Below are 15,560 nucleotides of genomic sequence, written 5' to 3' on the forward strand. Positions count from 1 at the left end.
CATGCTGCGATTTTCACGCAACGCATAAGTGGATGCGTGAAAATCACCTGCACATGTGAACAGCCCCATAGAAATGAATGGGTTGGTATTCAGTGCAGGTGCACTGCGTTCAACTCATGCATCGCATCCGCGCGGAATCCTCGCCCGGGTGAAAGGGGCCATAATCCTCACCAACCCACTCCCTTTTGCGATGCATCTCCCAACCCCTAGAAACAAAAAAAGGGGGTAAAGAGGGAAAGAGGCAGGGAGAAATCAAAACTTCCATTCTCCCCAAATTATAACCCATTTTACCTCAGTATTTCTTTGCTTATGCAAAATATTTTCATATATCTTGATTTTATTGACAAGATTAAGCCAAATATTAATACTTTGAGCATTTTGCACAAACCAAGCCTGTGCTATCAAAAGTAACATAGTAACATAGTATATAAGGCCGAATTTTTTTTTCCATCCAGTTCGGCCTGTTAACCTGCAAGTTGATCCTGAGGAAGGCAAAAAAAAACCTGGTAGGTAGAAGCGAATTTTCCCTACTTAAGGGGGAAAAAATTCCTTTCCGACTCCAATCAGGCAATCAGAATAACTCCCTGATAGGGTTAAGCGAACCCGAACTTTAGGGTTTTTGGACCCCGGACCCGAACCCGAAAATTTCAGTAACAGTTCATGTTTGGGTTCGGTGTATGGCGCTTTCTTGACGCTTTTTGAAAGGCTGCAGAGCAGTCAATCAACAGGCGGTTAACTGTCTGACCTTAGAAGCCATCACAGCCATGCCTACTAAAGGCATGGCTGTGATTGGCCAGAGCAGCATGTGACCCAGGCTCTATAAAAGCTTGAGTCACATAGCGCTGCACGTCACTCTGCTGTTACAAGTGTGGGGAGAGGATGCTGCTGGACTTGTGATTTCAGGGAGAGAATAAGAGAGAATAATTTTTTGTGGTTTTCAAAAAACACTTTTTTGTCAAAAAAATGTATTTTCCTGATCTGAAAGTGTTAAATTCAAGCTTAATATATACAGCTTTCATATTATGTTACCCAAAAAACACGCATTTGAAATACGGCCATTTTTGGCAAAGAAATCTTTAATTTAGGCCTACACTGGTTAAGGCCCTGTTAGATACACCCTCTACATACAGGGGTTTAATTCAGGCATTTGAAATAAAGCCATTTAAAATACAGCCATTTTGGGCAAAGAAATCTTTAATTCAGGCCTACAGTGGTTCAGACCGTGTGAGTTACACCCTCTAGATACAGGGGTTTGATTCAGCTATTTAAAAAACAGCTATTTTGTGCAATGAAATCTTTAATTCAGGCCTACACTGGTTCAGGCCGTGTAAGATACACCCTCTACTTACAGGGGTTTTATTCAGGCATTTGAAATACAGCCATTTAGTGCAAATAAATCTTTTATTCAGGCCTACACTGGTTCAGGCCATGTGAGATACACCCTCTACATACAGAGGTTTGATTCAGGCATTTGAAATACAGGCATTTGAAATACAGCCATTTTGTGCAAATAAATATTTAATTCAGGCCTGCACTAATTCAGAACGTGTGAGATACATCCTCTACATACAGGGGTTTGATTCAGACTTTTGAAATACAGCCATTTTGGGCAAAATAATCTTTTAAATCTATAATTCAGGCCTACACTGGTTCAGGCCATGTGAGATACACCCTCTACATACAGTGGTTTGATTCAGGCATTTGAAATACAGCCATTTGAAATACAGCCATTTTGGGAAAAGAAATATTTAATTCAGGCCTACACTGGTTCAGACCGTGTAAGATACACCCTTTACATACAGGAGTTTGATTCAGGCATTTGAAATACAGCCATTCTGGGCAAAGAAACCTTTAATTCAGGCCTACACTGGTTGAGGCCGTGTGAGATACACCCTCTACATACAGGGGTTTGATTCAGGCATAAAGTCGTAGACAAAAGTTTTGAGAATGACACAAATATTACTTTTCACAAAGTTTCCTGCTAAACTGCTTTTAGATCTTTGTTTCAGTTATTTATGTGATATAGTGAAATATAATTACACGCACTTCATACGTTTCAAAGGCTTTTATCGTGGTGGAAAATGCATTGTTCTTCACCAAACTGTTGTTGGATTGTTGGAAGAAGTTGCTGTTGGAGGGTGTTTTGGTACCATTCTTTATTCATGGCTGTTTTTTGGTGGGCAAAATTGTGAGTGAGCCCACTCCGTTGGATGAAAAGCAACCCCACACATGAATGGTCTCAGGATGCTTTACTGTTGGCATGACAGAGGACTGATGGTAGCGCTCACCTTTTCTTCTCCGGACAAGCCTTTTTCCTGATGCCCCAAACAATCGGAAAGAGGCTTCATCGGAGAATATTACTTTGCCCCAGTCCTCAGCAGTCCATTCACCATATTTTCTGCAGAAGATCAATCTGTCCCTGATGTTTTTTTTTGGAGAGACGTGGCTTCTTTGCTGCCCTTCTTGACACCAGGCCATCTTCCAAAAGTCTTCGCCTCACTGTGCGTGCAGATGCGCTCACACCTGCCTGCTGCAATTCCTGAGCAAGCTCTGCACTGGTGGCACTCCGATCCCACAGCTGAATCCTCTTTAGGAGACGATCCTGGCGCTTGCTGGACTTTCTTGGACGCCCTGAAGCCTTCTTGAATTGAACCTCTTTCCTTGAAGTTCTTGATGATCCTATAAATTGTTGATTGAGGTTCAATCTAAGTAGCCACAATATCCTTGCCTGTGAAGCTATTTTTATGCAACGCAATGATGGCTACACGCGTTTATTTGCAGGTCACCATGGTTAACAATGGAAGAACAATTATTTCAAGCATCACCCTCCTTTTAACAGGTCAAGTCTGCCATTTTAACCCAATTAGCCTGACATAATGATCTCCAGCCTTGTGCTCGTCAACATTCTCACCTCAGTTAACAAGACGATTACTGAAATGATCTCAGCAGGTCCTTTAACGACCTGCTGAAATGCAGTGGGAAGTTTTTTTTGGGATTAAGTTAATTTTCATGGCAAAGAAGGACTATGCAATACATCTGATCAATCTTCATAACATTCTGGAGTATATGCAAATTGTTATTATAAAAACTAAAGCAGCAACTTTTTCAATTTCCAATACTTATGTAATTCTAAAAACTTTTGGCCACGATTGTACACTGGTTCAGACCATGTGAGAAACACCCTCTACATACAGGGGTTTAATTCAGGCATTTGAAATACAGCCATTTTTGGGCAAAGAAATATTTCAATTAGGCCTACACTGATTCAGACCGTGTGAGATACACTCTCTACATACTGGGGTTTTGATTCAGGCATTTGAAATACAGCCATTTTGTTTAAAGAAATCGTTAATTCAGGCCTACACAGGTTCAGACCGTGTGAGATACACCCTCTACATACAGGGGTTTGATTCAGGCATTTGAAATACAGCCATTTTGGGCAAAAAAAATCTGCAATTCAGGCCTACAGTGGTTCAGACCGTGTGAGATACACCCTCTACATGCAGGGGTTTGATTCAGGCATTTGAAATACAGCCATTTTTGGGCAAAGAAATATTTCAATTAGGCATACACTGATTCAGACCGTGTGAGATGCACTCTCTACATACTGGGGTTTTGATTCAGGCATTTGAAATACAGCCATTTTTTTAAAGAAATCGTTAATTCAGGCCTACACAGGTTCAGACCGTGTGAGAAACACCCTCTACATACAGGGGTTTGATTCAGGCATTTGAAATACAGCCATTTTGGGCAAAAAAAATCTGCAATTCAGGCCTACAGTGGTTCAGACCGTGTGAGATACACCCTCTACATGCAGGGGTTTGATTCAGGCATTTGAAATACAGCCATTTTGGGCAAATAAATCTTTAATTCAGGCCTACACTGGTTCAGACCGTGTGAGATACACCCTCTACATACAGAGGTTTGATACAGCCATTTGAAACACAGAAATTTTGTGCAAAGAAATTTTTAATCCAGGCCTACACTGTTTCAGGCCATGTGAGATACACCCTCTACATACATTGGTTTGATTCAGGCATTTGAAATACAGCAATTTGAAACGTAGCCATTTTGGGCAAAGAAATCTTTAATTCAGGCCTACACTGTTTCAGGCCATGTGAGATACACCCTCTACATACATTGGTTTGATTCAGGCATTTGAAATACAGCCATTTGAAACGTAGCCATTTTGGGCAAAGAAATATTTAATTCAGGTCTACACTGGTTCAGAATGTGTGAGATACACTCTCTACATACATGGGTTTGATTCAGCCATTTTTAATACAGCCATTTGAAATACAGCCATTTTGGGGAAATAAATATTTAATTCAGGCCTACACTAATTCAGACCGTGTGAGATACACCCTCTACATGCAAGGGTGTGATTCAGGCATTTGAAATACAGCCATTTGAAATACAGCCATTTTGGGCAAAGAAATCTTTAATTTAGGCCTACACTGGTTCAAACCATGTGAGATACACCCTCTACACACAGGGGTTTGATTTAGTCATTTGAAATACAGCAATTTTGGTCAAATAAATCTTTAATTCAGGCCTACACTGGTTCAGACCGTGGGAGATACACCCTCTACATACAGGGGTTTGATTCAGGCATTTGAAATACATCCATTTTAAGCATAGAAATAATTAATTCAGGCCTACACTGATTCAGACCATGTGAGATACATCCTCTTCATACAGGGGTTTGATTCAGGCATTTGAAATACAGCCATTTAAAATACAGCCAGTTTGGGCAAATAAATCTTTAATTTAGGCCTACACTGGTTCAGGCTATTCTAGATACACACTCTACATACAGGGGTTTGATTCAGGCATTTGAAATACAGCCATTTTGGGCAAAGAAATCTTTAATTTAGGCCTACACTGGTTCAGACCGCGTGAGATACACCGTTAACATATAGGGTTTTTTACTTCAGGCATTTGAAATACAGTTATTTTGAAATAAAGCCATTTTGGGCAAAAAAATCTTTAATTTAGGCCTACACTGATTTAAACCCTGTGATATTCACCCTCTACATACAGGGGTTTGATTCAGGTATTTGAAATACAGCCTTTTGAAATACAGCCATTTTGGGCAAAGCAATATTTAATTCAGACCTACACTGGTTCAGACCGTGTGAGATACACCCTCTAGATACAGGGGTTTGATTCAGGCATTTGAAATACAGCCATTTGAAATACAGCCATTTTGGGCAAAGAAATCTTTAATTCATGCCTACACTGGTTCAGACCGTGTGAGATACACCCTCTACACACAAGGGTTTGATTCAGCCATTTGAAACACAGCCATTTTGTTCAAAGAAATCTTTAATTCAGGCCTACACAGGTTCAGGCCTTGTGAGATACAACCTCTACATACATAGGTTTGATTCAGGCATTTGAAATACAGCCATTTGAAATATAACCATTTTGGGCAAAGAAATCTTTAATTCAGGCCTACACTGGTTCAGACCTTGTGAGATACACCCTCTACATGCAGGGGTTTGATTCAGGCATTTGAAACACAGCCATATTGTTCAAAGAAATCTTTAATTCAGGCCTACACTGGTTCAGACCGTGTGAGATACAACCTCTGCATACAGGGGTTTGATTCAGGTATTTAAAATACAGCCATTTGAAATACAGCCATTTTGGGCAAAGAAATCTTTAATTTTGGTCTACACTGATTCAGACCGCTTGCGATACATCGTCTACATATAGGGGTTTTTACTTCAGGCATTTGAAATACAGCTATTTTGAAATACAGCCATTTTGGGCAAATAAATCTTTAATTTAGGCCTACACTGATTTAAACCCTGTGAGATTCACCCTCTACATACAGGGGTTTGATTCAGGTATTTGAAATACAGCCTTTTGAAATACAGCCATTTTGGGCAAAGCTATATTTAATTCAGACCTACACTGGTTCAGATCATGTGAGATACACCCTCTACATACAGGGGTTTGATTCAGGCATTTTAAATACAGCCATTTGAAATACAGCCATTTTGAGCAAAGAAATCTTTAATTCAGGCCTACACTGGTTTAGACTGTGTGAGTTACACCATCTAAATACAGGGCTTTTGATTTAGTCATTTAAAATACATCTATTTTGTGCAAAGAAATCTTTAATTCTGGCATACACTGGTTTAGGCCTTATGAGATACAGCCTCTACATACAGGGGTTTGATTTAGGCATTTGAAATACAGCCATTTGAAATACAGCCATTTTGGGCAAAGAAATATTTAATTCAAGCCTCCACTGGTTCAGACCGCGTGAGATACACCCTCTACATACAGGGGTTTAAGTCAGGCATTTGAAATACAGCCATTTTGAAGTACAGCCATTTTGGCAATGAAATCTTTAATTTAGACCTACACTGATTCAGGCCCTGTGAGATACTCCCTCTACATACAGTGGTTTGATTCATGCATTTGAAATACAGCCATTTAAAATACAGCCATTTTGGGCAAAGACATCTTTAATTTTGTCCTACCGTGGTTCAGGCCCTGTGAGATACACCCTCTACATACAGGGGTTTGATTCAGGCATTTGAAATACAGCCATTTGAAATACAGCTATTTTGGGCAAAGCAATATTTAATTCTGACCGACACTGGTTCAGATCGTGTGAGATACACCCTCTACATACAGGGATTTGATTCAGGCATTTGAAATACAGCCATTGGAAATACAGCCATTTTAGGCAAAGAAATCTTTAATTCAGGCCTACAATGGTTCAGACTGTGTGAGTTACACCCTCTACATACAGTGGTTTGATGCAGCCATTTAAATTACAGCAATTTTGTGCAAAGAAATCTTTAATTCAGGCCTACACTGGTTTAGGCCGTGTGAGACAGCCTCTACATACAGGGGTTTTATTTAGGCATTTGAAATACAGCCATTTGAAATACAGCCATTTTGGGCAAAGAAATATTTAATTCAAGCCTACACTGGTTCAAACCACGTGAGACACACCCTCTACATACAATGGTTTAATTCAGGCATTTGAAATATAGCCATTTTGAAATGCCGCCATTTTGGGCAAAGAGATCTTTAATTTAGGCCTACACTGATTCAGGCCCTGTGATATACTCCCTCTACATACTGTGGTTTGATTCAGGCATTTAAAATACAGCCATTTAAAATATAGCCATTTCGGACAAAGATATCTTTAATTTCGTCCTACAGTGGTTCAGGCCCTGTGAGATACACCCTCTACATACAGGGGTTTGATTTAGGCATTTGAAATACAGCCATTTGAAATACAGCCATTTTGGGCAAAGAAATCTTTAAATCAGGCCTACACTGGTACAGACTGTGTGAGTTACAGCCTCTACATACAGGGGTTTAATTCAGCCATTTAAAATACAGCTATTTTGTGCGAAGAAATATTTAATTCAAGCCTACACTGGTTCAGACCGCGTGAGATACTCCCTCTACATACAGGGGTTTAATTCCGGCATTTGAAATACAGCAATTTTGAAATACAGCCATTTTGGGCAAATAAATCTTTAATTTAGGCCTACAACGTATTCAGGCTCTGTGAGAAACTCCCTCCACATACAGTGGTTTGATTCAGGCTTTTGAAATACAGCCATTTAAAATGCAGCCATTTTGGGCAAAGATTTCTTTAATTTTGTCCTTCAGTGGTTTAGGCCCTGTGAGATACACCCTCTACATACAGGGGTTTGATTCAGGCATTTGAAATACAGCCATTTAAAATACAGCCATTTTGGGCAAAGAAATCTTTAATTCAGGCCTACACTGGTTCAGACTGTGTGAGTTACACCCTCTACACACAGGGGTTTGATTCAGTCATTTAAAATACAGCTATTTTGTGCAAATAAATCTTTAATTCAGGCCTACACTGGTTTAGGCCGTGTGAGATACAGCCTCTACATACAGTGGTTTGATTCAGGCATTTGAAATACAGCCATTAAAAATACAGCCATTTTGGGCAAAGATATCTTTAATTTCGTCCTACAGTGGTTCATGCCCTGTGAGATACACCCTCTACATACGGGTGTTTGATTGAGGCATTTGAAATACAGTCATTTTGGGCAACGCAATATTTAATTCAGACCGACACTGGTTCAGATCGTGTGAGATACACCCTCTACATACAGGGGTTTGAGTCAGGCATTTTAAATACAGCCATTTGAAATACAGCCATTTTGTCCTGTCCCTGACTCATCTCATGTTACAGGACTCATCTCAGGTTAATTTGCATATGTATCAAATCGTTTTTTTGACACAATAAAAGCACACAGAGCTATGGGGACTGGATATTGCGGATGTGCTAGCGGCCATCTAGCAACCCATGTCCTCAGCTCTATACACAAAATCCCGGTGACAGGTTCCCTTTAATTCAGGCCTACACTGGTTCAGACTGTGTGAGTTACACCCTCTACATTCAGGGGTTTGATTCAGCCATTTAAAATACAGCTATTTTGTGCAAATAAATCTTTAATTCAGGCCTACACTGGTTTGGGCCGTGTGAGATACATCCTCTACATACAGGGGTTTGATTCAGGCATTTGAAATACAGCCATTTGAAATACAGCCATTTTGGGCAAAGAGATATTTATTTCAAGCCCACACTGGTTCAGACCGCGTGAGATACACCCTCTACATACAGGGGTTTAATTCAGGCTTTTGAAATACAGCCATTTTGGGTAAATACATATTTAATTTAGTCCTACAGTTATACAGGCCCTGTGAGATACACCCTCTACATAGAGGGGTTTGATTCAGGCATTTGAAATACAACCATTTTGAGCAAATAAATCTGGTTCAGACCGTGTGAGTTACACCCTCTACAGCAGCCCGAGGGTTCCAGAATCCAAAAGTTTTTTGGCTCGCATTCGACCGTTACAGGGCCTACAGAGATGCTAGATGGCAACCGGGAGAAATCTCCCCGCGGCGGATGGAATTACGAGCCAGCCTTCCTCAGACAGGGAACCCAGGAGTCCGGCATCAAGCGCCGCGGATGGGGACTGGGATATCCTTTCTTATTTGCAAGCGATGCCCACTAAGGATGACCTGGCGCCGTCGGTGCAGAGGTTGGAGCAGACTGACCGATGGAGACCCTCAAGGGGGAAATTAAGCACCTGGGCACCAGAGTGTAGGCCTCGGAGAAGGCACAGGAGGCCTTCCACGACCAGCTGGAGGACCAGCATAAGGTACTGTCAGCTCATTCACAGCAGATTTCAGCAGATCAGACAGGTGGACATATTTGAATTAGGGGGGTCTGCAGTTCAGATTCTACCGGACCTTTCCAGACGCACTCTTCAACTCAGGAGGGCGGTGAGGCCCTTACTCACCTTATTAAAAGAAAAGGAGATCTTATCTAGATGGGGATATCCGTTTCAACTGCATGCCAGGAAAGATGACAGATCGGCGGTGTTTAAAGATCCGGAGGACCTCCCCAAGTTTTTGGAGACTTTTTAGTTCCCGCGAGTCTCACTGCCGGAGTGGCCGACAGTCCCGGGGCCTGCGCCATTACCCCAGAGGGAGAGGTGGTCTGAGGTCTCCCCAAGGGCCTCCAAACAGAGGCGATCGCCTTGACTGCGGACTCGATAGTTTGGGGGTTATATAAATGTTTCAGGGGCCGATCAAATGGCCGCCGGTGAGAGTACCAGTGTTGTCCCATATAAATGTGGTTACATCCGATAGGCTGTCCTGTTATGTTCTCTCATGAATAGTTACTCTATGCCTAGGATTTTGTGGGGAACAAGTGTTATCTTTATTTGGGGGTAAGCTGTTTCCTTTTAAGTACTCGACAGGAGGGTAGTAGGGCCCAAAGGGTTAACTACTGTATATTAGAAGCAGGATGTATTTTTATATTCTTGTTATCTGAATAGCATATTCTTGAGTTTAATTTTAATATTTCACTTGGGGATGGCGGGGAGGGGCCGTCTTTGTCAAATAGGGCTTCCTCTTCTCCCTAAGTTCTGTGGGTAGTGGACAGACGTTATGGTTCACCGCCTAGTGTTACTTATAAGTAATATTGCTGCCTTGTATTACGAGGGCTTATTTGTTCCATGTGTTTGTTGTGTGTTTCCCCATGGTAATGTTCTTACCCTACAATCTATGGTATCCATATTATTATTTGAGTATTTCTACAAAGCGCTATGTCATCCATTAAGGTTTGCTCTTACCATGTCAAAGGCCTGAATGAACCGGTTAAGAGGAACCAGGTATTATATAACCTCCACAAGCAGAGAGTGGGAATAGTCTTCTTACAAGAGACCCACTTTAAAAAGGGCCATGTCCCCACTTGTAAAAATAGATACTTCCCCACATGGGCTCACAGTAATTATGCTGATTCTAAATCCAGGGGGGTGGCTATAGCCATTTTACAAAGATGTGCCATGCTCCATTCTAAATTCTTGCCATGATGACCAAGGCCGCTACCTGTTCTTGAAAGTTAATATTGGCTCTAGATTGCTGGTTCTTGCTAACATTTATTGTCCCAACACAGGTCAGAGGGGTTTTGCGGATGTGGCTTTTGCAGCGTTGGAGGACTTTGTGCACGGCGTGCCGATTATCTTTGGATGGGACATTAATCTCCCTCTGGATGCTAAATTGGACACGTCATCAGGTGGGTCTTCAATCTCCTCTGCGGTGACCCAGGGCTTCCAGAGACACCTACACTTGCTTCGTTCAGTAGATGTTTGGCGGATCCTTCATCCTACGGTGAAAGACTTCACGTTCTTCTCCATCGCTCACAACTCATACCACTGCCTAGACTATGTTTTCATTTCACATGAATTGTTGGATCTGCACTCGACATTGGGGATAGAGCCTATCCTTTTTTCTGACCATTCGCTGACGTGGGTTGTTTTGGGTTTGGGGGACCCCACCCGTACAAAGGGTTCTTGGAAGTTGAATGATAACGTGTTGAGGGATAGTGTGTGTGTGGCTGACATTAAAGCGGCTATTGAGGAGTTTGTGGAAGTTCATGAGGGGGATTCCTTTAGCTCTACAATTAAGTAGGAGGCTCTTAAATGTGTGTCTTTTTTTCACGCTTCCAGGCTAAAGAAGATGCGATCCATGCAGATTGTTGAGCTGTTACAGAAAATGGCCAAGTTAGAAGGGCGCCATAAGAAAAGCCTAGATTCGAAGGTCTATCAGGAACTTTGCGATGTCAGGAATGCCTTGCGGAAACTCACTGACCAGAAATATTTAGGGGCCAGAGACAAACTTAAGCGTTTGTTTTATGGCTTAGGGGACAAAAGTGGTAGGCTTCTGGCGAGGATGTTGCGCCCGCGGATGGCCTCTGGTTACATTCCATTTATCAACTGTAGAGTGGGTGGGAAGGTTCATGCTACCGGGGACATATTGAAGGTGTTTCAGGCCTACTATGAGAAGTTGTATAGCTTGAAAGGTAAATACACAGATCTGGCACCTGAACTTAAAGTTCAAAAGATAGACAATACTTGTCAGGGTAACATTGATGTTAAGATATACGCTAACATTTTGGCTAACAGACTGAAGGTTCATATTCCTTCCCTGGTTTACGCGGATCAAGTGGGGTTTGTACCTGGCAAGGAATCAATAGACAATACTAATAGATCCCTAGCACATATTGCAAGAGCTAATGTCACTAAAATGCCTCTTTGTCTACTCTCAGGAAACGCGGAAAAAGCATTTGACTGTGTAGATTGGGATTTCCTGAGAGAGACCTTAAAGGCATTTGGCCTTGGCCCTAACATGCTGCTTAGGATAATGGCTCTTTACAATAAACCAAGAGCCCAGGTGAGAGTGAATTGCGAGTTATCTTCCCCTTTCGAGATCCACAACGGGACCCGCCAGGGGAGTCCGCTATCTCTGCTTTATATTCTGGTCATGAAGTTTCTTGCAAGGGTACTTAGGGCTAATGCGTCCATATGAGGCCTATATTTTGGCGGTGGTCAGCTTACCGAATATTACAAAAGAGTTTTCTTTATTTGGGGATTTAAGTAACTTCAAAGTGAACTTCCATAAGTCAGAGATCTTGAATGTCACGGTTCCACACACCACTGTGCAATCCTTGAGACAGGCTTTTCCATTCCAATGGAGGACAGATTACATTTCATATCTAGGGGTGTCTATTCCATCCCGCTTAGAGGACCTATATCAGTTGAATTTTGCCACACTATTGTCAGAGATTAGGAAGGATCTTTTCACCTGGAAACATTTGCCTCTGTCGTGGTTTGGAAGGATAGACGCGTTGAAAATGAATGTTCTCCCTAGGACTTTGTACCTTCTTAGGACCACTCCCATCCCACTACCGCGTGTGTTCTTCAAAACTATGTGCTCTTTGTATCTTGATTTCATCTGGGCAGGGGCTTCACCTAGACTGGGGATTAAGTTCCTCATGAGACCTAAGGTTAGGGGTGGGGCGGGTGTCCCTGATATTACCTCATATCACAGAGCGGCAATCCTTGCTTACATATTAGATTGGTTCCATAGTGGGACTACTAAGCGGTGGGTCGGCTTGGAGAGGAACGAGGTTGGGGCACCTCCTCAGAATCTTCTCTGGATACCTAAAGCTTTACGCAGTAGTAGGCTCCCACTTCTCACAGCAGGTGTTCTTCAGGTGTGGGACAGGTGCGCTGTTTCATTGGGGTGTACGTCCTTCCCGGGTCCTATGACGCCCATTTTCGATAATCCAGGTTTCCCGCTGGGACTGGAGAGGGGGGATACATAAGATAGATAGATAAGATAAGATGCCTTTATTGTCACTGTACAATACAATGTAATACAATGTACAATGCAATGAAATGTTGTTTGGAGCAATCCTAGATGCCATGGACAGGGGAACAAGAACTGACATTTAAACTAAAGCATTACATTAGAAAAAAACTAAACATTGCACTAGAAGGCATTACTGTTCACAGTTCACAGCATATATATAGCAAGAGCAAAGTAGGAAGTGCTTGTGAGTATATGTACACACTGATTCAGACACCACTGCAGGGGAAATATTGGGTTTACGCAAGGTGGAAGATGTTAGAGTGCATCAGTTGGTCACAAGGACCTCAATTAGACCATTAGATTCTTTCCCAGGACAAGGCGAGAGGGGGGCGTGGATACTGTATAGTGGGGTGAAGAATTTCATTTTATCCTTGGGCCCGTTAGATGCTCTTTCTAGGGATTTAACACCCTTTGAGGCATTGTGCTTACAATCATCCCCGCCTACTTATTTGGTGTTTTTGGTGTACAGGCTGCTTCAGGAGAGTGTTAGACCTCCCTCTTACTTGCCTTATGTTCGGACATGGGAGAAAGAACTTGGTAAATAATTTTCTACTGAACAATGGGTGAAGGCATTTACGCTGTCTCACAAGTCCTCCATATGTTGTGGGGTGCAGGAAACCTGCTGTAGTATCTATTTCTTTCATTTTCTGTTACTAACCTGGGGCAACGTTTACACTTGTGTATTTATGTATTTAATTACATTTGCTGCTTCCCCTATATGTATTCGCATTTATTGGTCCCCTCCCGCCTGTGTTCCTCTTTTATACCTGTTTTACTCCATCCAATGATGTAAGACTCCATTATATGTGTTTTATTGTGTTGTTCTAATAAAGTATATATTTTTTGCTTACATATGGTGGCTTTTTCTTTGGTGATCTGGGTATGTGCACATAGTGTTATAGGTTGTGTGTTGTTACCTAAAGGGATACATTTTTTTGTGCAATTACTCTATGTGGATTTGAAGCTCTCCCATTTATTCTGAGTATTATTTTGTAACAGTAGCTGCTCCTAGTCTATGCCCTGAAATGCTGCCCTCAACCCAGGGAAATACGCCTTTTTGAAATTCAGTGTCTTTGCTCTGCCTGACAGAGTTTGCTTTTTATAGTTTAGGGGGAATATAATTATATTGTAGTCACTATTACCTAGTGTTTCTCGAACAGTAACATTTCAAACAAGCTCTGTATCATTAGAAATTACCAGATCCAACAGAGCATCACCCCTAGTGGGAGCTGCAACGTGCCAGTCCGCAGGAGTAAAACACGTGCGTTTCATGGTGGGCTGAAAGTGTACAACAGTTCATCGGTTACTCACAGTTTAGCAGATGCCTCCCTGGACCAGCAGTGCAGTGAAGGGGAGAACAGCACAGGATTCTCTGGGGCACACTCTATTACAGGGGACTCCGGCCAGGTGGTGATTGAGGTGCCCTTGATGGTGATTGGGTTTCTGAGTGCTTGTGTGGCAGGGCCCCTGAATTAAGTAATGTTGTGACACCAGCACCTTGATGGTGCAAAATGTTGAGAGTGAGTAGTATGGAGAAAGAAGAATGAGGCAGGTTTGAATCCAACTGAGAACTTTACTATAACCAGGTTCTTGATAACAATTTGCATCCCTGATACACATGCAAGTTGGATGTGATGAATCCCAGTAACAGGCTGTACTTGTAGTTATGTCTCAGGCTACAGTGATTAGTTATGTACTCAATGATATCCAGCTCTTTGCCTTACTTCAATCTCAGTAGAGGTGGTTCAAGTCTTTATCTTCTACACACAAGCAATGCAACAGAAATCTTATCTGTCCTGAAAATAACGGTGAGGCTGCCGGAAGCTAATAAATCCTTCACCTAGATACAAAGGCGCCTACAAATGGCTTTGTCTTTCTTTTATCTTTTCCACAATAACACTTGCTACTCCGGAAGAGTGAATGGTAGAATACAGACTTCACCTCTGCCTGTCTTCCTGGCTTGACTTTTAGATATAAATTGGCTCCTCTGCGCCGTGGAGCTCCATAAAGAGCTGAGAGCAGCGGGGATCTCTCCTTCCGCCTTGCTCCTCACTCCATCTCCTTTTTCGACTCCCAAACTCTGAACAACCCACTAACTTGGCCTGAACTGTGCTATATATACTGTGGTGATAACCCCATCTAGTGGTGGAATGTATGTAGTGCACCTGTCAGCCTGGCAAGGGATTTTAAAGAAGAATAAAATACATGATACAACATATGACTTTTGCAGTGCCCACGTACACTAGTGGGACGCTGCAGAGCTACCTACAAACTGACCCATAAAGTGGTCCTGCAACAAGTTGAGGAATTTTCTTCCCTTTGTGGCTGAGGCAGAACCATGATTCAAGTCAATATCTGGGAAGTTATTATTTGTTTATTCAGTTGCGTTTCTATCTCCTCTGTGATGTTAGGGGATCTATAGATTACACCAAGTATTATTTTTTCTGTGCTTTTATCCCTTTGAACTTCCACCCATCAGGTTTCCACATCCTCACCATCCTCACCCACAATTGCCTCTTTCACACTTGTCTTGAGATCATTCCTCACATACAGGCACACACCACCACCTTTTCTATTGACCCTAGCTTTCCTAAACTATGTAAAACCCTTAATATTTACAACCCAGTCATGTGAAGAATCCAACCATGTCTCAGCCACACCAACTAGATCTATGTGTTCTACTAGTACCATAGCCTCCAGCTCCCCCATTTTTCTAGCTAGACTTCTGGCATTTGTGAAAATAAATTTTAAATTACTATTACCTATAAAGTGAATATCTGGGATTTTTTAGTTACCTTGGTTGATTTTTGTAACAG

The sequence above is a fragment of the Bufo gargarizans genome, chromosome 4, assembly GCF_014858855.1.
Source record: "Bufo gargarizans isolate SCDJY-AF-19 chromosome 4, ASM1485885v1, whole genome shotgun sequence".
In the NCBI taxonomy this organism is placed as follows: domain Eukaryota; kingdom Metazoa; phylum Chordata; class Amphibia; order Anura; family Bufonidae; genus Bufo; species Bufo gargarizans.